Source organism: Musca autumnalis, unplaced genomic scaffold (assembly GCF_047663935.1).
Source record: "Musca autumnalis isolate F117 unplaced genomic scaffold, ASM4766393v1 scaffold_3, whole genome shotgun sequence".
Classification (NCBI taxonomy): Eukaryota; Metazoa; Arthropoda; class Insecta; order Diptera; family Muscidae; genus Musca; species Musca autumnalis.
The window spans coordinates 6,948,591-6,976,534 of record NW_027411866.1 but is presented as its reverse complement, the minus strand read 5'-3'; the positions used below and the strand labels follow the sequence as shown (position 1 = coordinate 6,976,534).

At 29.4% G+C, this 27,944-nt stretch overlaps 1 protein-coding gene across 2 annotated transcripts in view; it reads left to right on the top strand.

Annotated features, from left to right (window-relative positions):
- The window catches only part of hwt (SH2 domain-containing adapter heavyweight), a 270,959-nt gene that overhangs the window by 228,868 nt on the left and 14,147 nt on the right, over window positions 1-27,944 (top strand). The gene's annotated exons all lie outside the window — the stretch shown is intronic.

Sequence of the window (27,944 nt, the reverse complement as noted above, 5' to 3'; positions counted from 1 at the left end):
ACCTTTTCTATGGAAAAAGTAATCATTGATGTTTTTTCTATAGGAAAAATCAACACTGACTTCTTTTCCTACTGGTATCTTTTCTATAGGAAAAGTCATCACTGATGTCTTTTCTATGGGAAAAGTCATCACTGATGTCTTTTCTATGTGAAAAGTCATCACTGATGTCTTTCCTATAGGAAAAGTCATCACTGATGTCTTTCCTATAGGAAAAGTCATCACTTATGTCTTTCCTATAGGAAAAGTCATCACTTATGTCTTCTATAGAACAAGTCATCACTGATGTCTTTTCTATAAGAGAAGAAATTGCAAAAATATTCTTTAAAAATTCACTATTGGAGCTTGCAAAAATATTCTTTAAAATTCCACGTTTGTAGGTCCTTGTAAAAATATTCTTTAGAAATCCACTTTTGGAGCTTTCAAAAATATTCTTTAAAAATCCACGTTTTAAGGTATGAAGGTCCTTTGACAAAATATTCTTTAAAATTCCACGTTTGTAGGTCCTTGTAAAAATATTCTTTAGAAATCCACTTTTGGAGCTTTCAAAAATATTCTTTAAAAATCCACGTTTTAAGGTATGAAGGTCCTTTGACAAAATATTCTTTAAAAATCCACGTTTTAAGGTATGAAGGTCCTTTGACAAAATATTCTTTAAAAATCCACGTTTTAAGGTATGAAGGTCCTTTGAAAAATATTCTTTAAAAATCCACGTTTTAAGGTATGAAGGTCCTTTGAAAAATATTCTTTAAAAATCCACGTTTTAAGGTATGAAGGTCCTTTGAAAAATATTCTTTAAAAATCCACGATTGTAGGTCCTTTCAAAAATATTCTTTAAAAATCCACGTTTGTAGGTCCTTTGACAAATATTCTTTAAAAATCCACGTTTGTAGGTCCTTTGAAAAATATTCTTTAAAAATCCACGTTTGTAGGTCCTTTGAAAAATATTCTTTAAAAATCCAGGTTTGTAGGTCCTTTGAAAAATATTCTTTAAAAATCCACGTTTGTAGGTCCTTTGAAAAATATTCTTTAAAAATCCACGTTTGTAGGTCCTTTGAAAAATATTCTTTAGAAATCCACGTTTGTAGGTCCTTTGAAAAATATTCTTTAAAAATCCACGTTTGTAGGTCCTTTGAAAAATATTCTTTAAAAATCCACGTTTGTAGGTCCTTTGAAAAATATTCTTTAGAAATCCACGTTTGTAGGTCCTTTGAAAAATATTCTTTAAAAATCCACGTTTGTAGGTCCTTTGAAAAATATTCTTTAAAAATCCACGTTTGTAGGTCCTTTAAAAAATATTCTTTAAAAATCCACGTTTGTAGGTATGAAGGTCCTTAAAAAATATTCTTTAAAAATCCACGTTTGTAGGCATGAAGGTCCTTAAAAAATATTCTTTAAAAATCCACGTTTGTAGGCATGAAGGTCCTTTAAAAAATGTTCTTCAAAAATCCACGTTTGTAGGTATGAAGGTCCTTAAAAAAATATTCTTTAAAAATCCACGTTTGTAGGTATGAAGGTCCTTAAAAAATATTCTTTAAAAATCCACGTTTGTAGGTATGAAGGTCCTTTAAAAAATATTCTTTAAAAATCCACGTTTGTAGGTATGAAGGTCCTTTAAAAAATATTCTTTAAAAATCCACGTTTGGACCTTGCAAAAATATTTTTTAAAAATCCACGTTTGGACCTTGCAAAAATATTTTTTAAAAATCCACGTTCGGACCTTGCAAAAATATTTTTTAAAAATCCACGTTTAGACCTTGCCAAAATATTCTTTAAAAATCCACGTTTGTAGGTATGAAGGTCCTTGCCAAAATATTCTTTAAAAATCCACGTTTGTAGGTATGAAGGTGCTTGCCAAAATATTCTTTAAAAATCCACGTTTGTAGGTATGAAGGTCCTTGCCAAAATATTCTTTAAAAATCCACGTTTGTAGGTATGAAGGTCCTTGCCAAAATATTCTTTAAAAATCCACGTTTGTAGGTATGAAGGTCCTTGCCAAAATATTCTTTAAAAATCCACGTTTGTAGGTAAGAAGGTCCTTGCCAAAATATTCTTTAAAAATCCACGTTTGTAGGTATGAAGGTCCTTGCCAAAATATTCTTTAAAAATCCACGTTTGTAGGTATGAAGGTCCTTAAAAAATATTCTTTAAAAATCCACGTTTGTAGGCATGAAGGTCCTTAAAAAATATTCTTTAAAAATCCACGTTTGTAGGCATGAAGGTCCTTTAAAAAATGTTCTTCAAAAATCCACGTTTGTAGGTATGAAGGTCCTTAAAAAAATATTCTTTAAAAATCCACGTTTGTAGGTATGAAGGTCCTTAAAAAAATATTCTTTAAAAATCCACGTTTGTAGGTATGAAGGTCCTTTAAAAAATATTCTTTAAAAATCCACGTTTGTAGGTATGAAGGTCCTTTAAAAAATATTCTTTAAAAATCCACGTTTGGACCTTGCAAAAATATTTTTTAAAAATCCACGTTTAGACCTTGCCAAAATATTCTTTAAAAATCCACGTTTGTAGGTATGAAGGTCCTTGCCAAAATATTCTTTAAAAATCCACGTTTGTAGGTATGAAGGTCCTTGCCAAAATATTCTTTAAAAATCCACGTTTGTAGGTATGAAGGTCCTTGCCAAAATATTCTTTAAAAATCCACGTTTGTAGGTATGAAGGTCCTTGCCAAAATATTCTTTAAAAATCCACGTTTGTAGGTATGAAGGTCCTTGCCAAAATATTCTTTAAAAATCCACGTTTGTAGGTAAGAAGGTCCTTGCCAAAATATTCTTTAAAAATCCACGTTTGTAGGTATGAAGGTCCTTGCCAAAATATTCTTTAAAAATCCACGTTTGTAGGTAAGAAGGTCCTTGCCAAAATATTCTTTAAAAATCCACGTTTGTAGGTATGAAGGTCCTTGCCAAAATATTCTTTAAAAATCCACGTTTGTAGGTATGAAGGTCCTTGCCAAAATATTCTTTAAAAATCCACGTTTGTAGGTATGAAGGTCCTTGCCAAAATATTCTTTAAAAATCCACGTTTGTAGGTATGAAGGTCCTTGCCAAAATATTCTTTAAAAATCCACGTTTGTAGGTATGAAGGTCCTTGCCAAAATATTCTTTAAAAATCCACGTTTGTAGGTATGAAGGTCCTTGCCAAAATATTCTTTAAAAATCCACGTTTGTAGGTATGAAGGTCCTTGCCAAAATATTCTTTAAAAATCCACGTTTGTATGTCCTTTCAAAAATATTCTTTAAAAATCCACGTTTGTAGGTATAAAGGTCCTTGCAAAAATATTCGTTGAAAATCCACGTTTGTAGGTATGAAGGTCCTTGCAAAAATATTCTTTAAAAATCCACGTTTGTAGGTATGAAGGTACTTGCAAAAATATTATTTAAAATTCCACGTTTGTAGGTATGAAGGTCCTTGCAAAAATATTCGGTGAAAATCCACGTTTGTAGGTATGAAGGTTTTTTTTATAGGAAAATCATCACTGATAGGATTTTGTATAGAAAACTTCATCGCTGATTATATGTTTTATTGGAGACGTCATCACTGATAACTTTTTCTATAGAAAATGACATCACTGATATCCTTTTCTACAGAAAAAAGTCATCACTCATAACCTTTTCTATGGAAAAAGTAATCATTGATGTTTTTTCTATAGGAAAAATCAACACTGACTTCTTTTCCTACTGGTATCTTTTCTATAGGAAAAGTCATCACTGATGTCTTTTCTATGGGAAAAGTCATCACTGATGTCTTTTCTATGTGAAAAGTCATCACTGATGTCTTTCCTATAGGAAAAGTCATCACTGATGTCTTTCCTATAGGAAAAGTCATCACTTATGTCTTTCCTATAGGAAAAGTCATCACTTATGTCTTCTATAGAACAAGTCATCACTGATGTCTTTTCTATAAGAGAAGAAATTGCAAAAATATTCTTTAAAAATTCACTATTGGAGCTTGCAAAAATATTCTTTAAAATTCCACGTTTGTAGGTCCTTGTAAAAATATTCTTTAGAAATCCACTTTTGGAGCTTTCAAAAATATTCTTTAAAAATCCACGTTTTAAGGTATGAAGGTCCTTTGACAAAATATTCTTTAAAATTCCACGTTTGTAGGTCCTTGTAAAAATATTCTTTAGAAATCCACTTTTGGAGCTTTCAAAAATATTCTTTAAAAATCCACGTTTTAAGGTATGAAGGTCCTTTGACAAAATATTCTTTAAAAATCCACGTTTTAAGGTATGAAGGTCCTTTGACAAAATATTCTTTAAAAATCCACGTTTTAAGGTATGAAGGTCCTTTGAAAAATATTCTTTAAAAATCCACGTTTTAAGGTATGAAGGTCCTTTGAAAAATATTCTTTAAAAATCCACGTTTTAAGGTATGAAGGTCCTTTGAAAAATATTCTTTAAAAATCCACGATTGTAGGTCCTTTCAAAAATATTCTTTAAAAATCCACGTTTGTAGGTCCTTTGACAAATATTCTTTAAAAATCCACGTTTGTAGGTCCTTTGAAAAATATTCTTTAAAAATCCACGTTTGTAGGTCCTTTGAAAAATATTCTTTAAAAATCCAGGTTTGTAGGTCCTTTGAAAAATATTCTTTAAAAATCCACGTTTGTAGGTCCTTTGAAAAATATTCTTTAAAAATCCACGTTTGTAGGTCCTTTGAAAAATATTCTTTAGAAATCCACGTTTGTAGGTCCTTTGAAAAATATTCTTTAAAAATCCACGTTTGTAGGTCCTTTGAAAAATATTCTTTAAAAATCCACGTTTGTAGGTCCTTTGAAAAATATTCTTTAGAAATCCACGTTTGTAGGTCCTTTGAAAAATATTCTTTAAAAATCCACGTTTGTAGGTCCTTTGAAAAATATTCTTTAAAAATCCACGTTTGTAGGTCCTTTAAAAAATATTCTTTAAAAATCCACGTTTGTAGGTATGAAGGTCCTTAAAAAATATTCTTTAAAAATCCACGTTTGTAGGCATGAAGGTCCTTAAAAAATATTCTTTAAAAATCCACGTTTGTAGGCATGAAGGTCCTTTAAAAAATGTTCTTCAAAAATCCACGTTTGTAGGTATGAAGGTCCTTAAAAAAATATTCTTTAAAAATCCACGTTTGTAGGTATGAAGGTCCTTAAAAAATATTCTTTAAAAATCCACGTTTGTAGGTATGAAGGTCCTTAAAAAATATTCTTTAAAAATCCACGTTTGTAGGTATGAAGGTCCTTTAAAAAATATTCTTTAAAAATCCACGTTTGTAGGTATGAAGGTCCTTTAAAAAATATTCTTTAAAAATCCACGTTTGGACCTTGCAAAAATATTTTTTAAAAATCCACGTTTGGACCTTGCAAAAATATTTTTTAAAAATCCACGTTCGGACCTTGCAAAAATATTTTTTAAAAATCCACGTTTAGACCTTGCCAAAATATTCTTTAAAAATCCACGTTTGTAGGTATGAAGGTCCTTGCCAAAATATTCTTTAAAAATCCACGTTTGTAGGTATGAAGGTGCTTGCCAAAATATTCTTTAAAAATCCACGTTTGTAGGTATGAAGGTCCTTGCCAAAATATTCTTTAAAAATCCACGTTTGTAGGTATGAAGGTCCTTGCCAAAATATTCTTTAAAAATCCACGTTTGTAGGTATGAAGGTCCTTGCCAAAATATTCTTTAAAAATCCACGTTTGTAGGTAAGAAGGTCCTTGCCAAAATATTCTTTAAAAATCCACGTTTGTAGGTATGAAGGTCCTTGCCAAAATATTCTTTAAAAATCCACGTTTGTAGGTATGAAGGTCCTTAAAAAATATTCTTTAAAAATCCACGTTTGTAGGCATGAAGGTCCTTAAAAAATATTCTTTAAAAATCCACGTTTGTAGGCATGAAGGTCCTTTAAAAAATGTTCTTCAAAAATCCACGTTTGTAGGTATGAAGGTCCTTAAAAAAATATTCTTTAAAAATCCACGTTTGTAGGTATGAAGGTCCTTAAAAAAATATTCTTTAAAAATCCACGTTTGTAGGTATGAAGGTCCTTTAAAAAATATTCTTTAAAAATCCACGTTTGTAGGTATGAAGGTCCTTTAAAAAATATTCTTTAAAAATCCACGTTTGGACCTTGCAAAAATATTTTTTAAAAATCCACGTTTAGACCTTGCCAAAATATTCTTTAAAAATCCACGTTTGTAGGTATGAAGGTCCTTGCCAAAATATTCTTTAAAAATCCACGTTTGTAGGTATGAAGGTCCTTGCCAAAATATTCTTTAAAAATCCACGTTTGTAGGTATGAAGGTCCTTGCCAAAATATTCTTTAAAAATCCACGTTTGTAGGTATGAAGGTCCTTGCCAAAATATTCTTTAAAAATCCACGTTTGTAGGTATGAAGGTCCTTGCCAAAATATTCTTTAAAAATCCACGTTTGTAGGTAAGAAGGTCCTTGCCAAAATATTCTTTAAAAATCCACGTTTGTAGGTATGAAGGTCCTTGCCAAAATATTCTTTAAAAATCCACGTTTGTAGGTAAGAAGGTCCTTGCCAAAATATTCTTTAAAAATCCACGTTTGTAGGTATGAAGGTCCTTGCCAAAATATTCTTTAAAAATCCACGTTTGTAGGTATGAAGGTCCTTGCCAAAATATTCTTTAAAAATCCACGTTTGTAGGTATGAAGGTCCTTGCCAAAATATTCTTTAAAAATCCACGTTTGTAGGTATGAAGGTCCTTGCCAAAATATTCTTTAAAAATCCACGTTTGTAGGTATGAAGGTCCTTGCCAAAATATTCTTTAAAAATCCACGTTTGTAGGTATGAAGGTCCTTGCCAAAATATTCTTTAAAAATCCACGTTTGTAGGTATGAAGGTCCTTGCCAAAATATTCTTTAAAAATCCACGTTTGTATGTCCTTTCAAAAATATTCTTTAAAAATCCACGTTTGTAGGTATAAAGGTCCTTGCAAAAATATTCGTTGAAAATCCACGTTTGTAGGTATGAAGGTCCTTGCAAAAATATTCTTTAAAAATCCACGTTTGTAGGTATGAAGGTACTTGCAAAAATATTATTTAAAATTCCACGTTTGTAGGTATGAAGGTCCTTGCAAAAATATTCGGTGAAAATCCACGTTTGTAGGTATGAAGGTCATTGCAAAAATATGCTTTAAAAATCCACGTTTGTAGGTATGAAGGTCCTTTCAATAATATTCTTTAAAAATCCACGTTTGTAGGTATAAAGGTCCTTGCAAAAATATTCGTTGAAAATCCACGTTTGTAGGTATGAAGGTCCTTGCCAAAATATTTTTTAAAAATCCACGTTTGTGGGTAAGGAGGTCCTTGCCAAAATATTCTTTAAAAATCCACGTTTGTAGGTATGAAGGTCCTTACAAAAATATTCTTTAAAAATCCACATTTGTAGGTATGAAGGTCCTTGCAAAAATGTTCTGTAAAAATCCATGTTTTTGGTCCTAGTCTGTTTGTCCCTTTAATTCCATCGGCGTAACCACTGTTTCGTACAGCCAACTGATAAAAATAATTACAACAACAATGATGATGACGATGATTTTGATGATGACTAAGCGTGTCTGCCATAACTTATACGCCTCGTGTACCTTACCAAAAGGTTTACATTAGTGTGGTTGTATGTATGGCCGTTAGCTTTTGTGTGCATTTGTATTAGAGAGAGTGTTTTGTTTTGTTTGTACATTAATAATGGTTGCGTAGTTGACTCACACATACACGCATACCCTCAGCCATTGGCATAACTCCACAACATCCAATTTCGTGTATGAGATGACAACAAAAACAAAAAACGTGGTATATGCCATGGCATTTGGGTGGCTCTTCATGCCACCCAAAGTGGGGGTTTTATGAAAAGCTGCATGTGGTAGGTTTTGGTGTTGTTGTTATTATTATGTGTTTTTTTCTGGCAATGTGTATTGTTGTCGAAGTAAAATATGCGTAATTTTATCTTACAATGTTCGTTTGATGCTGTTGCCGTTTTTTTACTTCTTCTATTGTTGTTGTTGTGATATTAACGTTAAAAACATCAAGAGTGAAAACGTGCACAGCGTATGATGTTGGCATTAGTTTGCCATGGTGCTGATGGCTACATACGTCAGCCAGCACCAGAAACATCATGGGGTGCTATAAACAACAACAGTCAGCCATGCGCTCAGGCTGTGGAAAAAGGCGGCATTTGCAAATAACGCCAAAACCCAACAATAATAGCAGCAGAAAATATAATAACAACAATGTAGACATTTAAAGTTAAAATACAAAACACAACTACATCAAGAGGCAAACAAAAAATCAGTAACAAAATGTTTGTATTCCATGCAGTCGAAAAAAGGAAATAAGTCTAGCACATAAAATGTTGTGGGGTTTCCCGTTTTTATTAATTTCAATAAAAAATAACTAGAAACGCACACACACATACATACATTCTTAGCAACTATATCAAATCTTATACAGCACTCATATGGGTACTTCTAAACATTGTCAGACTGGCATTTAGTTTCAAGGAGCAAAATAAATGATACAACGTAGGAGTGTATAGAAGCGTAGTATTGACGTTTTCTACTTGAGATGTATAAGTATTTTTAATATCTTCTCGTAAAAAACAGCACAATGCTCTAGGATATACATAAACATTTACTATATTTTATTTTCACAGGATGCCAAGCTGCTGTAAAGGGTTCGCATTACATGAGAAATCTTAAAATTTTTTATGATAATTACTTCATGCAAGAGATGCATAGAGAGAAAGCAAAAAGGCTAAGCTTACAGTATTACAAAAATCACGTTGATTGCTAATATTATCCTTCCAAAATTATTGTTTATAAAACCATGTTTTTTGATGAGATGGTCCTTGCAAAAATACTCTTTGAAATTCCACGTTTATTTGTTTAAAGATCCTTGCAAAATTATTCTTTAAAAATTCAAGTTCATTGATGTGATGATCCTTGCAAAAATATTCTATAAAAATACACGTTTATTGGGATGATCGTCCTTGTGCAAAATATTCTTTAAAAATCATCGTTTATTAGGATAATAGTCCTTGCAAAAATATTCTATAAAAATACCCGTTTATTGCGATGATGATCCTTGGCAAAATAATCTTTAAAAATCCACGTTTATTTGGATGATTGTCCTCTCAAAAATATTCTTTAAAAGTACACGTTTATTCCGATGATCGTCCTTGGCAAAATATTCTTTAAAAATCCACGTTTATTGGGATGATAGTCCCTGCAAAAATATTCTTAAAAAATACACGTTTATTGGGATAATCGTCCTTGACAAAATATTCTTTAAAAAATCCAAGTTTATTGGTGAGGTAATCCTTGCAAAAATATTCTTCAAAAACCCATGTTTATGGATAAGAAGATCCTTGCAAAAACATTCCTTAAAAATCTACGTTTATTGATGAGATTATCCTTGAAAAAATATTTTTAAAAATTTACGTGTATTGGTGAGATGATCTTTGCAAAACTGTACTTTAAAAATCCACGTTTATGCAGATTATGGTCCTTGCAAAACTGTACTTTAAAAATCCACGTTTATGCAGATTATGGTCCTTGCAAAACTGTACTTTAAAAATCCATGTTTATGCGGATGATGGTAATTGCAAAAATATTCTATAAACATCCACATTTGTAGGTAAGAAGGCCTCTGGAAAAATATTCTTTAAAAAATCCACGTTTGTAGGTGAGAAGGTCCCTGGAAAAAGATTCTTTCAAAATCCACGTTTATTGGGATGATAGTCCTTGCAAATATATTCTATAAAAATACACATTCATTGGGATCATGGTCCTTGGCAATATATGTGAAAGGCCTTACAAAAATATTTTTAAAATTCTTGCAAAAACGTTTTTTTAATCCACGTCCTTACAAAATAATTTTTTAAAATCAACGTCCTCACAAAAATATTTGTTTAAACTTCACGTCATTAAAAATTATTTTTATTTTTAATTTACGTCCTTAAAAAATATTTTTCAAAATCCTCGTCCTTGCAAAAGTATTTTCCTGAATAAAAAAAAATCCACTTCTTTACAAAAATATTTTTAAAAGACCCACGTGCATACAAAAATATTTTTAAAAAAATACCCGTCCTTACAAAATTTTTTTTAAACAAATATCCGTCCTTACAAAAATATTTTAAGAAATCCACGTCATTACAAAAATTATTTTAAAAAAATGCACGTCCTTACAAAAATAATTTTAAAAAATTCACGTTCTTACAAAAATTATTTTAAAAAATGCACGTCCTTACAAAAATTATTTTTAAAAATGCACGTCCTTACAAAAATTAGTTTTTAAAAATCCACGTCCTTACAAAAATTAATTTAAAAACTCCACGTCTTTACAAAAATATTTTTAAAAAATCCAATTCTTAAAAAAAAATTATAGAATCCAAGTCCGTACCAAAATATTTGTAAAAAATCCACTTCATTAAAAATTATTCGTTAAAATCTACTTATTTAAAAAACATTTTAAAAAATCCACGTCCTTGCAAAAATATTTGGAAAAATCCACTTCTTTAAAGAACAATTTATAAAAAATTTACTTCTTTAAAAAATATTTTTAAAAAATCCAAGTTCTTGGAAGAAATATTTAAAAAAATTATTTTAATTTTTTTAAAAATCCACGTACAAGGAAGAATTATTTAAAAATTATTTAAAAAAATTATTTTAATTTTTTTAAAAATCCACGTACATGGAAGAATTATTTAAAAAAATTGTCTTAATAATTTTTAAAAATCCACGTCCTTTCAAAAAATATTTTTAAAAATCCACGTCCTTTCAAAAAATATTTTTAAAAATCCACGTCCTTTCAAAAAATATTTTTAAAAATCCACGTCCTTTCAAAAAATATTTTTAAAAATCCACGTCCTTTCAAAAAATATTTTTAAAAATCCACGTCCTTTCAAAAAATATTTTTAAAAATCCACGTCCTTTCAAAAAATATTTTTAAAAATCCACGTCCTTTCAAAAAATATTTTTAAAAATCCACGTCCTTTCAAAAAATATTTTTAAAAATCCACGTCCTTTCAAAAAATATTTTTAAAAATCCACGTCCTTTCAAAAAATATTTTTAAAAATCCACGTCCTTTCAAAAAATATTTTTAAAAATCCACGCCCTTTCAAAAAATATTTTTAAAAATCCACGTCCTTTCAAAAAATATTTTTAAAAATCCACGTCCTTTCAAAAAATATATTTAAAAATCCACGTCCTTTCAAAAAATATTTTTAAAAATCCACGTCCTTTCAAAAAATATTTTCAAAAATCCACGTCCTTTCAAAAAATATTTTTTAAAATCCACGTCCTTTCAAAAAATATTTTTAAAAATCCACGTCCTTTCAAAAAATATTTTTAAAAATCCAGGTCTTTTCAAAAAATATTTTTAAAAATCCACGTCCTTTCAAAAAATATTTTTAAAAATCCACGTCCTTTCAAAAAATATTTTTAACAAGTAAAAAAGTATCAGTCGGCTTTGCCGACAGAGATATACCCTCAGCATGTGTATATTGAAACAATTTTTTCCCAAAATACGTATGTATTTAGGGGATTTTAAAAATTTTGGGCGTTTGAACAGACAAAAATGTTGATTAGGATTAAAGATTAAAACTTTTGCGGAGGAGATATTAAAAGGAATGGATCGACATTGACCGTTTTGGAAGTGGATCTCCAGCCGCAACATATGGTGCTATAGGGGGATTTAACACTCTTCGGTCTGTTTGCTCAAGAGGTATGGACTTGCCCCTAAAAAAACTTTTACCATCGTAAAAAAGGCAGCGAATGCAAGTTGCTTCAACAAAAATCAAAGTGATTCGATATCAGGTCTTAAAGTGAACTTATCCGAATTTTTGTGTGGGAGGTACCGGATGCAGTTGACAAATATATTCCATATTTGAACCTGATCTATATCTGGTAGATATATTAGGATGTGTAAAGTATAGACCAATTCGGCCACTCCCTTCAAGAGTTACCGTACGAACAATTTTTCCGAACATTTTTGAACTTTTGTGGGGGAGGTACCTTAAGGAGTGGACCGATATGGCTTGTCTTCAAACATAAACTATGTTTGGACAAAATATTACTAAAACCATATTTTGGACCGAATCAGAAGATCCGTTCGAGAGTTATCTTGCGCTCCAACCACCTTACACGGTGTCGTAGGGTTTTTTTGCAACTTTCATGCTATTTTCTCAGGAAGTATGGACTTGCCCCTGATGAAACTTGTACCGTCGTATGGAGGGCAGTGAATACAACTTGCTAAAACAAAAATCAAAGCGATTCGAGAGATGGCCCTAAACTGAATTTTTCCGAAATTTTGTGTGGGAACCTCATATTACTCTGGTAGAAAGTTTACACTATACAAAGTATGGACCAAATCGGTCACTCCCTTCAAGAGTTATCGTGCGCACAAACTTTCCGAACATTTTCGAGCTTTTGTGGGGGAGGTACCGGAAGGAGTGGACCGATGTAGCTCATCTTCGAACTTAAACTAAGTTTGGGCAAAATATTACGAAAGCCAAAATTTTAACCGAATCGGTTCATCCGTTCGAGAGTTATCGTGCGCTCCAGCCAGCAGGACAGACAGACAGACAGACGGACGGACATGGCTAGATCGACTCCAAATTGTCTGAAACACATTTTGTCCAAACATACTTTGGGTCTAAAACCATTATTTCGATGAGGCACATTTTCATCGTATCAAAGTGTATATACCCTCCTTAGCCTAAAGGCTGAGGGTAAAAAAATCCACGTCCTTTCAAAAAATAGTTTTTAAAAATTCACGATCTTTAAAAAAATATTTTTAAAAACCCACGTCCTTTCAAAAAATATTTTTAAAAATCCACGTCCTTTCGAAAAATATTTTTTAAAAATCCACGTCCTTTCAAAAAATATTTTTAAAAATCCACGTCCTTGCAGAAATATTTGTAAAATATCCACTTCTTTAAAAAACATTTTTAAAAATCCACGTCCTTTAAAAAAAACATTTTTAAAAAATCCACGTCCTTGCAGAAATATTTGTAAAATATCCACTTCTTTAAAAAAATATTTTTAAAAATCCACGTCCTTTTAAAAAACATTTTTAAAAAATCCACGTCCTTGCAGAAATATTTGTAAAATATCCACTTCTTTAAAAAAATATTTTTAAAAAATCCACGTCCTTGCAAAATTTTTTAAAAAATCCACGTCCTTACAAAAATTATTTTTAAAAATCTACAACTTTTCAAAAACTATTTTTAAAAAATCCACGTCCTTACACAAATATTTTTAAAGCTCCAATCGCTTAAAACCCCTATTCAAGTAATGATTAATGCGAAAAAAATTTTAGTAAAAAAACACTTTTATGAAAGTATATTCTTTGAAAACCCATTCCACTGTCTTTAGGGAATATCCTTTAGGAATCAGTGAATTTTTGTCCTTGAAAATTGTTCTTTATAAACTCTATATTTATTAATTCTAAACCCCAAAAAACATTCAATTTAAAATCTTAGGCTATTAAAAGTAATTTATTCGCTTCTTTTGAATTTACTTTATGTTATATTTGTGTGCGGCTTAATTTACCATTATTGCAGGACTTAAAATGTCCTTAGACATTTTACATTTTTATAATCACCCTAAGAAGAAGAGGAACGCAGACCATACACAATAAATATCAGTTTTTAATTATTGCATGTCATAGACACACGTTCAACATGTCTTCATGTCTAGAGATACAAGACATAATAAGTATGATATCATTGTATTTATATAATTTATTACGAAGTAAAACATGATGGTGCAACCAACCCTCTTTCTGCTCTCTCACATGTTTTATATTCATATTGAAAATTATTGCAATTAAAATGAAAAATTGTCTGCAAAATATAGAGATAGGCAAGGCGTACATGCATAAATATCATGTACTTGGGTGTTACTCTAGCCACAGCTTTACCTGTCAGTCGGCATGCTTTGGAGGGACGGGGAACATATGGCATTTGAAGTTTAAAGTAATATGGCCTATGAGTTTTATTCCAAATAGTTAACATGATGTGATATTTTTATTTTAACCACAATGTTGTAGACAATTTTAATGGAATGAATAAAGAGTAATTTGAAGAGACATGTGAAATATTTATCTACGAAATAGAGGATATGCCTTGATTAAAATATCTGGTATCATCCGGCGAAGTGAAGAGGGATGATTTTTTAATTGAAGTTAAAGGCCTCAAAGTCCTCTGAACGATTGAGTTTCTAATTTTATATTAATCATATTAATAATTCTGAGGTTAGAAAGGCTTAGATAGTTTGATATCACAATCAACTTTTTTATTTTTAATAGTTTTGTTTTTAAAATTTTTATAGTAAAATTGCTGCACACTTAAAGGACATAAGTTGTAGCAGATCCCCTAATATGTCTTCTTAAATGTTGCAGCCTCAGCTATTCCATCTCAATTCGTTTCATGTTATATAATCCCAATTACTTTGTTTCCTTAAGTATTAAAAATAATCATACGCTCCATAGTCCATAATACAATATGCTCTTCTTTTTTGTTTTAGGTAGCCATTTTATGGACTTTAATTATTGCAAATGACATGTGGCCATCTAGTGGTCGACTTAAACTTAATTTAATTAACTTCTGGACTATATTAAAAAAACCACAAGCCTTTGCTTAACAATTTTTTGTGTGCATTCTATGCGATGTGATTCTGAAAACGTTTTTAATATTTAATAATTTATGGCAACATCTGGTCATTAATTAAAATGTAATGGCATACTTAAAACATTATATATGAAGAGTTTGTTTTTTGGAGCTTAAATGAGTTCATGAAAAACAAAAAGTCGTGACACAATGCAACAAACAGCTAGCACACATAAAACATATAGACATGAGAGGAATACTAATAAATTACTCACACTCAAAAAACGAAAAAAAAGAAAAGAGAACGTTTAAAACAAATTTGTTTTCATAATAATTAATTTGCAATAACAAGAAAAACATGTTGTAGCCAACAACACAAATGTCCATGACATGAAATGTTTAATTTATTTACAATAGGAAAAATTCCATGTATCCTCTTTGACAAGCTTTTATTGTATCCTTACCATCTTCTCTCTCTGTGTGTGTGAGAGTGAAATTCAATACCATGCTGTAGATGTTTGCACTTTCATGATATTTATAGCTGATGATATTGTACGGAAGCATCAATAAAGTATCATTTTCACTTGTATTTAACTAGCAAGACTAATGAATGTCGAAGTTTATGATGATGACAATGCTGTTAATGACCAAATGCCTAAAAGGAAGGCGGAGAAGGAAGTTCTCTGACGATAACAATAATGATGACTACATTGATGTGTTGCTTGCTTGTTAGATGTATTGTCGTGTTGCTTTCATCATTTGTACAACAATGTCTGTGGTTTAACCATAATGACTATTGTCAGAAGACAGACAGACAGACAGAGGAACGTTCATACTTGAAACTTAAATAAATATCATGAGTTTTAAATTTACGGTGGGTAACAATAGAAGTATTAAAATGAGCGCATAAATAAATAGGGTTATTTAAAAAACACACTATATTAGTATATTTCCAATGGAATACTTTGTAGAAAATAATGTTTATCCAGGCCCTTCAAAAAATATTATTTAAAAAGTCCACCTTTTGGGCATAAATATCCTTGAAAAATATTCTTTAAAAAGTCCACATTTGGGCATCAGTTTTAAGCACCATGATCCTTGAAAAATATTTATAAAAAATCTACGTCCTTGAAAAAATATTTATAAAAAATCCACATCCTTAAAAAAAAAAATTTATAAATAAAATATAATTTAAAAAAATTAAGTTTCAGTGTTTTATTTAGAAATGCACTTAAAACTAGGTAATAATTTGTCGCTTAGCTTCAATAAATATATTCTTTCTCATGATGGAATCTCTCAAATAAAACGCTTGCATTTGAATTAAAAATTGCGACAATATTGAGCGGCAAGCGTTTTATTTGAGAGATTCCATCATGAGAAAGAATATATTTATTGAAGCTAAGCGACAAATTATTATCTAGTTTTAAGTGCATTTCTAAATAAAACACTGAAACTTAATTTTTTTAAATTATATTTTATTTTTAACTTTTTAGTAAATAAATTTGTCTGACCACTGAGAACAAAATTAAAGTCAATTTAGGCCGAAAATTTAGATAAAAACTTTAAAATGCCTGAAATCGTGTAGTACCGTTATATAAAGGCTATACCAAAACCTAGACTTATGTCCATAATTTATAATGGGGAAGTTTCTGTACCATTGGGGACTCCAAATGTCAAGTTGCAGCCAATTCTGGCTAAAAATGAAGATAAAATCCTTAAAACACTTGAAATCGGGTGGTGCCACTATATGGGGGGCTATTTCAAAATCTGGACCTATGTCAACAATTTTTGGTGGAGAAGTTTCTGTACCATTGGGGACTCCAAATGCGAAGTTACATGAAGATAAAATCCTTAAAACACTTGAAATCGGGCGGTACCGCTATATGGGGGCTATACCAAAACCTGGACCTATGTCCATAATTTTGAATGGGTACGTTTCTGTATCATTGGAAACCCTAGTTGTCAAAAAACAGCCAATACGGGCTTAAAATGACGATAAAATACCTTAAATCGAGTGGTACCGCTGGATGGGACCTACAGGAAAAAAATGGACCCATATTGGTTTTGGTTTCATATTCATGTATTATCATCCAAATCTGAAAAGTGTACAAAGTTTTAGTTCGATTGGTCAACTACAACTATGTGAAAAATGAGTTACCAGATTTGAAAAGCAAATTAGATAAAAAACTGTAAAACAGGGTAAAAATGGACCAATATTGGTTTTGAATTCATATTCATGTATTGTCATCCATATCTGAAAAGTGTGCAAAGTTTTAGTTCGCTTGGTCAATTACAACTGTGTTAAAAATGAGTTACCAGATTTTAAAAGCATGTAAAATTGAACACTGTACAACACTGTAAAAATGGACCAATATTGGTTTTGATTTCATATTCATGTATTGTCATCTAAATCTGAAAAGTTTGCAAAGTTTTAGTTCGATTGGTCAACTGCAACCGTGTTAAAAATGAGTTACCAGATTTGAAAAGCAAAATACCGGAAATTGGGTGGAACCGTTATATGGGGGCTATAGGAAAAAATGGACCCATATTGATTCTGGTTTTATATTTACGTATTGTCATCTAAATCTGAAATGTGTGCAAAGTTTCACTTCGATTTGTCAACTGCAACTATTTTAAAAATCAGTTACTAGATTTGAAAAGGGGGTTAAGTTAGACACCGTAAAAACACTGTAAGAATGGACCAATATTGGTTTTGATTTCATATTCATGTATTGTCATCCAAATCTGAAATGTGTGCAAATTTTAAGTACGATTGGTCAACTGCAACTGTGTGAACAATTAGTTACCAGATTTGAAAAGCAAATTAGATAAAACACTGCAAAACAGTGTAAAAATGGACCAATATTGGTTTTGATTCCATATTCGTATATTGTCATCCAAATCTGAGAAGTGTGCAAAGTTTTAGTTCGATTGGTCAACTGCAACCGTGTTAAAAATGAGTTACCAGATTTGAACTAAACACACACCGAAGCAAGTTAAATAAAACACTGTAAAAATCCACGTCCTTGAAAAAATATTTATAAAAAATCCACATCCTTAAAAAAAATTATAAAAAATCCACGTCCTTGAAAAAATATTTATAAAAAATCCACATCCTTTAAAAAATATTTATAAAAAATCCACGTCCTTGAAAAAATATTTATAAAAAATCCACATCCTTAAAAAAATATTTATAAAAAATCCACGTCCTTGAAAAAATATTTATAAAAAATCCACATCCTTAAAAAATATTTATAAAAAATCCACGTCCTCAAAACAATTTTTATAAAAAATCCATGTCCTAGAAAAAATATTTATAAAAAATCCACGTCCTTAAAAATATCCAATAATTATAAAAAAACATTGAAGAAATATTTATAAAAAAACCAACTCCTTAAAAATAATTATAAAAAAACCTTGAAGAAATATTTATAAAAAAACCTTGAAGAAATATTTATAAAAAAACCTTGAAGAAATATTTATAAAAAATCCACGTCCTTAAAAAAATATTTATAAAAAATCCACGTCCTTAAAAAATATTTATAAAAAATCCACGTCCTTAAAAAAATATTTATAAAAAATCCACGTCCTTAAAAAAATATTTATAAAAACTCCACGTCCATGAAAAAATATTTATAAAAACTCCACGTCCTTGAAAAAATATTTATAAAAACTCCACGTCCTTGAAAAAATATTTTTAAAAGCTCCACGTCCTTGAAAAAATATTTATAAAAACTCCACGTCCTTAAAAAAATATTTATAAAAAATCCACGTCCTTAAAAAAATATTTATAAAAAATCCACGTCCTTAAAAAAAATATTTATAAAAAATTCACGTCCTTAAAAAAATATTCATAAAAAATCCACGTACTTGAAAAAATATTTATAAAATATTCACGTCCTTGAAAAAATTTTTATAAAAACTGCACGTCCTTAAAAATATTAAAAATAAAATCCTCATTAAAAAAAATTATAAAAAATCCATGTCCTTGAAAAAATATTTGTAAAAACTCCACGTCCTTGAAAAAATATTTTTAAAAACTCCACGTCCTTGAAAAAATATTTATAAAAACTCCACGTCCTTGAAAAAATATTTAAACAAATCCACGTACTTGAAAAGAATATTTATAAAAAAATCCACGTCCTTGAAAAAATATTTATAAAAAAATCCACGTCCTTAAGAAAATATTTATAAAAAATCCACGTTCTTAAAAAAACATTTATAAAAAATCCACGTCCTTAAAAAAATATTTATAAAAAACCCACGTCCTTGAAAAAATATTTATGAAAAATCCAACTCCTTAAAAATAATTATAAAAAAACCTTGAAGAAATATTTATAAAAAATCCACGTCTTAAAAAAATATTTATAAAAAAACCACGTCCTTAAAAAAATCTTTATAAAAAATCCACGTCCTTAAAAAAATATTTATGAAAAATCCACGTCCTTAAAAAATATTTATAAAAAATCCACGTCCTTAAAAAAATATTTATAAAAAATGCACGTCCTTAAAAAAATATTTATAAAAAATGCACGTACTTAAAAAAATATTTATAAAATATTCACGTCCTTGAAAAAATTTTTATAAAAACTCCACGTCCTTAAAAATATTAAAAATAAAATCCTCCTCATTAAAAAAATATTATAAAAAATCCATGTCCTTGAAAAAATATTTATAAAAAATCCACGTCCTTAAAAAAATATTTATAAAAAATCCACGTCCTTAAAAAATATTTATAAAAAATCCACGTCCTTAAAAAAATATTTATAAAAAATCCACGTCCTTAAAAAAATATTTATAAAAAATCCACGTCCTTAAAAAAATATTTATAAAAAATCCACGTCCTTAAAAAATATTTATAAAAAATCCACGTCCTTAAAAAAATATTTATAAAAAATCCACGTCCTTGAAAAAATATTTATAAAAAATCCACGTCCTTGAAAAAATGTTTATAAAAAATCCACATCCTTGAAAAATATTTATAAAAAATCCACGTCCTTGAAAAAATATTTATAAAAAATCCACGTCCTTGAAAAAATATTTATAAAAAATCCACGTCCTTGAACAAATATTTATAAAAAATCCACGTCCTTGAAAAAATATTTATAAAAAATCCACGTCCTTGAAAAAATATTTATAAAAAATCCACGTCCTTGAAAAAATATTTATAAAAAAACAACGTCCTTGAAAAAATTATTTATAAAAACTCCACGTCTTGAAAAATATTTATAAAAACTCCACGTCCTTAAAAAAATATTTATAAAAAATCCAGGTCCTTGAAAAAATTTTTACACAAAATCCACATCCTTTAAAAAATATTTATAAAAAATCCACGTCCTTGAAAAAATATTTATAAAAAATCCACATCCTTAAAAAAATATTTATAAAAAATCCACGTCCTTGAAAAAATATTTATAAAAAATCCACATCCTTAAAAAATATTTATAAAAAATCCACGTCCTCAAAACAATTTTTATAAAAAATCCATGTCCTAGAAAAAATATTTATAAAAAATCCACGTCCTTAAAAATATCCAATAATTATAAAAAAACCTTGAAGAAATATTTATAAAAAAACCTTGAAGAAATATTTATAAAAAAACCTTGAAGAAATATTTATAAAAAATCCACGTCCTTAAAAAAATATTTATAAAAAATCCACGTCCTTAAAAAAATATTTATAAAAAATCCACGTCCTTAAAAAAATATTTATAAAAAATCCACGTCCTTAAAAAAATATTTATAAAAACTCCACGTCCATGAAAAAATATTTATAAAAACTCCACGTCCTTGAAAAAATATTTATAAAAACTCCACGTCCTTGAAAAAATATTTTTAAAAGCTCCACGTCCTTGAAAAAATATTTATAAAAACTCCACGTCCTTAAAAAAATATTCATAAAAAATCCACGTACTTGAAAAAATATTTATAAAATATTCACGTCCTTGAAAAAATTTTTATAAAAACTGCACGTCCTTAAAAATATTAAAAATAAAATCCTCATTAAAAAAAATTATAAAAAATCCATGTCCTTGAAAAAATAATTGTAAAAACTCCACGTCCTTGAAAAAATATTTTTAAAAACTCCACGTCCTTGAAAAAATATTTATAAAAACTCCACGTCCTTGAAAAAATATTTAAACAAATCCACGTACTTGAAAAAAATATTTATAAAAAAATCCACGTCCTCGAAGAAATATTTATAAAAAAATCCACGTCCTTAAGAAAATATTTATAAAAAATCCACGTTCTTAAAAAAACATTTATAAAAAATCCACGTCCTTAAAAAAATATTTATAAAAAACCCACGTCCTTGAAAAAATATTTATGAAAAATCCAACTCCTTAAAAATAATTATAAAAAAACCTTGAAGAAATATTTATAAAAAATCCACGTCTTAAAAAAATATTTATAAAAAAACCACGTCCTTAAAAAAATCTTTATAAAAAATCCACGTCCTTAAAAAAATATTTATGAAAAATCCACGTCCTTAAAAAATATTTATAAAAAATCCACGTCCTTAAAAAAATATTTATAAAAAATCCACGTCCTTAAAAAAATATTTATAAAAAATGCACGTCCTTAAAAAAATATTTATAAAAAATCCACGTCCTTAAAAAAATATTTATAAAAAATCCACGTCCTTAAAAAAATATTCATAAAAAATCCACGTACTTAAAAAAATATTTATAAAATATTCACGTCCTTGAAAAAATTTTTATAAAAACTCCACGTCCTTAAAAATATTAAAAATAAAATCCTCCTCATTAAAAAAATATTATAAAAAATCCATGTCCTTGAAAAAATATTTATAAAAAATCCACGTCCTTAAAAAAATATTTATAAAAAATCCACGTCCTTAAAAAATATTTATAAAAAATCCACGTCCTTAAAAAAATATTTATAAAAAATCCACGTCCTTAAAAAAATATTTATAAAAAATCCACGTCCTTGAAAAAATATTTATAAAAAATCCACGTCCTTGAAAAAATGTTTATAAAAAATCCACATCCTTGAAAAATATTTATAAAAAATCTACGTCCTTGAAAAAATATTTATAAAAAATCCACGTCCTTGAAAAAATATTTATAAAAAATCCACGTCCTTGAACAAATATTTATAAAAAATCCACGTCCTTGAAAAAATATTTATAAAAAATCCACGTCCTTGAAAAAATATTTATAAAAAATCCACGTCCTTGAAAAAATATTTATAAAAAAACAACGTCCTTGAAAAAATTATTTATAAAAACTCCACGTCTTGAAAAATATTTATAAAAACTCCACGTCCTTAAAAAAATATTTATAAAAAATCCAGGTCCTTGAAAAAATTTTTACACAAAATCCACGTACTTGAAAAAATATTTATAAAAAATTCACATCCTTGAAAAAATATTTATAAAAAATCCACGTCCTTGAAAAAAATATTTATAAAAAATCCACGTCCTTGAAAAAATATTTATAAAAAATCCACGTTCTTGAAAAAACATTTATAAAAATCCACGTCCTTGAAAAAATATTTATAAAAGTCCACGTCCTTGAAAAAATATTTATAAAAAATCCACGTCCTTGAAAAATATTTATAAAAAATCCACGTCCTTCAAAAAATATATACAAAAAATCTAAGTACTTGAAAAAAATTTATATAAAATTCACGTCCTTAAAAAAATTTTATAAAAACTCCACGTCCTTGAAAAGTTTTTATAAAAAATCCACGTCCATGAAAAAATATTTATAAAAACTCCACGTCCTTGAAATAATATTTATAAAAAATCCTCGTCCATGAAAAAATATTCATAAAAACTCCACGTCCTTGAAAACATATTTATAAAAACTCCACGTCCTTGAAAACATATTTATAAAAACTCCACGTCCTTGAAACAATATTTATAAAAAAACACGTCCTTGAAAAAATATTTATAAAAACTCCACGTCCTTGAAACAATATTTATAAAAAAACACGTCCTTGAAAAAATATTTATAAAAAAACACGTCCTTGAAAAAATATTTATAAAAAATCCACGTCCTTAAAACAATAATTATAAAAAATCCACGTCTTCGAAAAATGTTTAAAAAAAATGAAGTCCTTGAAAAAATATTTTCAAAAAATCCACATCCATGAAAAAATATTCTTAAAAAATTCCTCGTCTTTGAACAAATATTCTTTAAACATTTAACGACCTTGAAAAAATATTCTTTAAAAAACCACGTTTAATGAAAGTCCTTGCACAAATATTCTTTAAAAATTCACATTTATTGCGTTGAATGTCCCTGTCAAAATAATCCTTAAAAATTAACGTATATTGGGTTGAAGGTCCTTGCAAAATATTTTTTAAAAAAATCCACTTTTAAAGATATGGAAGTCCTAGCAAAAATATTCTTTAAAAATCCACGTTTATAGGCATGAAGGTCTTTGCAAAATATTCTTCCAAATATTCTATCCACTCTTATTGGTATGAAGGTCCTTGCAAAAATATTCTTTAAAAATACACCTTTGTAAGTATGAAGGCCGCTGCAAAATTTGTTTAAATCACCATTTGTAGGTATAAAAATATTATATTTTTACAGTGTTTTATTTAACTTGCTTCGGTGTGTGTTTAGTTCAAATCTGGTAACTCATTTTTAACACGGTTGCAGTTGACCAATCGAACTAAAACTTTGCACACTTCTCAGATTTGGATGACAATATACGAATATGGAATCAAAACCAATATTGGTCCATTTTTACACTGTTTTGCAGTGTTTTATCTAATTTGCTTTTCAAATCTGGTAACTAATTGTTCACACAGTTGCAGTTGACCAATCGTACTTAAAATTTGCACACATTTCAGATTTGGATGACAATACATGAATATGAAATCAAAACCAATATTGGTCCATTCTTACAGTGTTTTTACGGTGTCTAACTTAACCCCCTTTTCAAATCTAGTAACTGATTTTTAAAATAGTTGCAGTTGACAAATCGAAGTGAAACTTTGCACACATTTCAGATTTAGATGACAATACGTAAATATAAAACCAGAATCAATATGGGTCCATTTTTTCCTATAGCCCCCATATAACGGTTCCACCCAATTTCCGGTATTTTGCTTTTCAAATCTGGTAACTCATTTTTAACACGGTTGCAGTTGACCAATCGAACTAAAACTTTGCAAACTTTTCAGATTTAGATGACAATACATGAATATGAAATCAAAACCAATATTGGTCCATTTTTACAGTGTTGTACAGTGTTCAATTTTACATGCTTTTAAAATCTGGTAACTCATTTTTAACACAGTTGTAATTGACCAAGCGAACTAAAACTTTGCACACTTTTCAGATATGGATGACAATACATGAATATGAATTCAAAACCAATATTGGTCCATTTTTACCCTGTTTTACAGTTTTTTATCTAATTTGCTTTTCAAATCTGGTAACTCATTTTTCACATAGTTGTAGTTGACCAATCGAACTAAAACTTTGTACACTTTTCAGATTTGGATGATAATACATGAATATGAAACCAAAACCAATATGGGTCCATTTTTTTCCTGTAGGTCCCATCCAGCGGTCGATTTAAGGTATTTTATTGTCATTTTAAGCCCGTATTGGCTGTTTTTTGACAACTAGGGTTTCCAATGATACAGAAACGTACCCATTCAAAATTATGGACATAGGTCCAGGTTTTGGTATAGCCCCCATATAGCGGTACCGCCCGATTTCAAGTGTTTTAAGGATTTTATCTTCATGTAACTTCGCATTTGGAGTCCCCAATGGTACAGAAACTTCTCCACCAAAAATTGTTGACATAGGTCCAGATTTTGAAATAGCCCCCATATAGTGGCACCACCCGATTTCAAGTGTTTTAAGGATTTTATCTTCATTTTTAGCCAGAATTGGCTGCAACTTGACATTTGGAGTCCCCAATGGTACAGAAACTTCCCCATTATAAATTATGGACATAAGTCTAGGTTTTGGTATAGCCTTTATATAACGGTACTACACGATTTCAGGCATTTTAAAGTTTTTATCTAAATTTTCGGCCTAAATTGACTTTAATTTTGTTCTCAGTGGTCAGACAAATTTATTTACTAAAAAGTTAAAAATAAAATATAATTTAAAAAAATTAAGTTTCAGTGTTTTATTTAGAAATGCACTTAAAACTAGATAATAATTTGTCGCTTAGCTTCAATAAATATATTCTTTCTCATGATGGAATCTCTCAAATAAAACGCTTGCCGCTCAATATTGTCGCAATTTTTAATTCAAATGCAAGCGTTTTATTTGAGAGATTCCATCATGAGAAAGAATATATTTATTGAAGCTAAGCGACAAATTATTATCTAGTTTTAAGTGCATTTCTAAATAAAACACTGAAACTTAATTTTTTTAAATTATATTTTATAATAAAATTAAAAAATCTAAGTTTTTTTTGTGATAAAAGTCCTTGCTAAAATATTCTTTAAAAAGCGACGTTGATTGGAATAAAAGTATTTGCTTAAATATTATTTAAAAAATACGTTTATTGGGATGGAGGTCCTTGCTGAAATATTCTTCAAAAATCCATGTTTACCTGAAGGTGCTTGCAAAAATAAAACCCACCTTTTTGGGTTGATCCTTTGCAAAAAATTCTTGCAACATTTTTTTTTAAATCCACGTTTATTGTTAAGATGAACCATCCAAGAATTTTTTTAAAATCGATGTTTATTCATAAGATTATCCTTAATTGATTTTCCTTTAAAAATCCATGTTTATTGTTGAGATTATCCTTGCAAGAATTTTTCATTAAAAATCCACGTTTTTGTTGAGATTAGCCTTGCAAAAATATTCTTAAAAAATCCATGTTTATTGTCGAGATTATCCTTGCAAAAATATTCTCTAAAAATCCACGTTTATTGTTGAGATTATCCTTGCAAAAATATTCTTTAAAAATCCACGTTTATTGTTGAGATTATCCTTGCAAAAATATTCTTTAAAAATCCACGTTTAATGTTAAGATTATCCTTGCAAAAATATTTTTTAAAATTCCCCATTTTGTGTTGAGATTGTCCTTGCAAAAATATTCTTTAAATATCCAGGTTTGCGGGGATGATGGTTCATGGAAAAATATTCTTTAAATCCTCTTTAATTTTTGCTGGCCCCCGAAAAACTCCTTTAAAATCCGATATTTTGTTCTGATGCTCCTGGAAGAATAGTACGAGTATGTAAGAATCCAAATTTTTGGATTTTTGTTTTTTAATTAATTCTTTTTTAAACATCAATCATGTCCATTTTGCCCTTACTTATGTTAAATAATATATCTCTTCAATTTCTCCCCCTTCCATGTGATGTTTATTTTTTGAAAACGTGAAGTTTTCAACCACATCTGTTGTAACCCAACTCCTAATGTTGGCTATATGTTGACATCAAATTCTAAGGCCATAATATGCATGACTCTTTTCAAGGCAACAATGGACAACATGTAACACTCCCCTCCCCTCTTAATGCCTCGACTAAAAACCTGTTTGTTAGCCATAATAAATATCGTAATACTAGAAAGGCCTATAGCCTTTTATTTGATGATGATGGCACTTACACAAGTGTCTTTAGCCAGACGACAAATAGCTCACACATACGAGTTCGATTTCGATTTCTCTCCACCTTGTTGTTGTTGTTGGCATCATTGTTGTTATTCTAAGTTGTAAATGGATGAGTTTTTATTGTTGCCAATATTATTAGACAGCAGCAACAACAACGAAATGTCATTGTCAGTGTTTATAAGGTAATGACAATGGAGTGCAACAATAGATATCCAATATCTCCTCAACGGCTAAGCAGGCAGGCTATTGTAATCATGTAGGTATGTGCCGAGCCGAGTACATGTCTAAAAGACCAGACTAGACTGACTCGACAAAATATTACTCTTTCTTTGAGTAATGAAAGGCGAAAGTTTGCCATTTTTGTGTGTGCTTTACATTGTATTGCCGTACTTGTTGTTGTCAATGACATTTATTGCCCCTTTTTTGAGTTGAAATTAAATTCTTGAAGACAATAAGAGGATATAATGGATTGATGGGCGGTACAATTCTCTGTGTAACAATAAATTTATTGCATGGAACCAATAACAATGGTTGTGAGGAGTATGTATTTTCTATAGGAGAGAAGAATCGAAACAAGGAGAGTGGAGTTTTAAATACCAGGCTTCAGTAATGGTACCTGAACAAGAAAAAGTGACTGGCCAATATTGCTGAACTTGAACACTCGTCGGGCCTTAAGAGTCTGCTTTGCTGGGAACAGCATGCAAATCGTCTGATCCGCTTATCCTGGCGTTCTATGTAGATGTTAATATTGGAAGCATCCTATCTTCCTTGCCAGAGTTTAATATCAGGACGACCATGCCTACTTTAGAAGAATGTGGGCTGCTAAGAACAGTTTAGCATTGCTATAGATAGCTTTCCCATCTGAGCCTAAGGCTCATCATCCAATGATAGCCCGTTTTGGATGAAATTTATCACATCGCGTTAAGCTTTGTTTTTTAGCTCTAAGGTTCTTCTTAGATTTTTGTATTGGAAACATCCTATATCAGGCTAACCGAGCCTACTTTAAAATAATGTGGGCTGCTAAGAACAGTTTAGCATTGCTATTTATAACTTAGTCATTACAATTGGATTTCCTGTTTTGAATCAAATTTATCACATCGCGTTTATGTGTTGTTTTTTAGGATTTTTTCAAGGACTTTCGCGTAACAAGAGTTAATTTAAAAAAATATTTACCAAAAATATCTCAAAGTTCCAATCCCTCCGACGTTTTCTATAATAGTAATTGTGAGTAAAATATTTGCTACCCTTGCCTTCCCCTGCTAGGTGTAATATTTAGTTATGACTATCATGCTTTAATGAGATATCTATGAAGCGAAACTAGAAAAATTATAGCAATACCCCTTCGGCTACACTATGGGTTTTTATTAAAAACTTCCTTCCATAATTATGTGGAAATTGAAAGGAAAAACGTTTTTAATGGCTTCAACTTATATGTGTGTCTACAGCCTAACTGTGTGTGGGTGTGTGTGTGTGTGTGTGCGCCTAGCTACCAGATATAAATTCACAACGTTCACAAACAACAATTCTCTCCATGGCGGCGGATGATGTGGCAAAAAGCAGTGTTAATGAGTTTGCCAAAGGCATAATTTTCCCCCGAAAACAGATTTGCTGTTGCTACTGCTACTAAGTAACGTGACCTCCATGCACAGGCATACCATTAGTGGTTTATAGAGACATTTTTAGTTTTTTCCTCTCTCTACAAAATTGCTAAAATTTTTCCTTAGGCTTTGCAATTTTTGTTTAATTATTATTAAGTGAAATATTTTCTCGCTTTTTT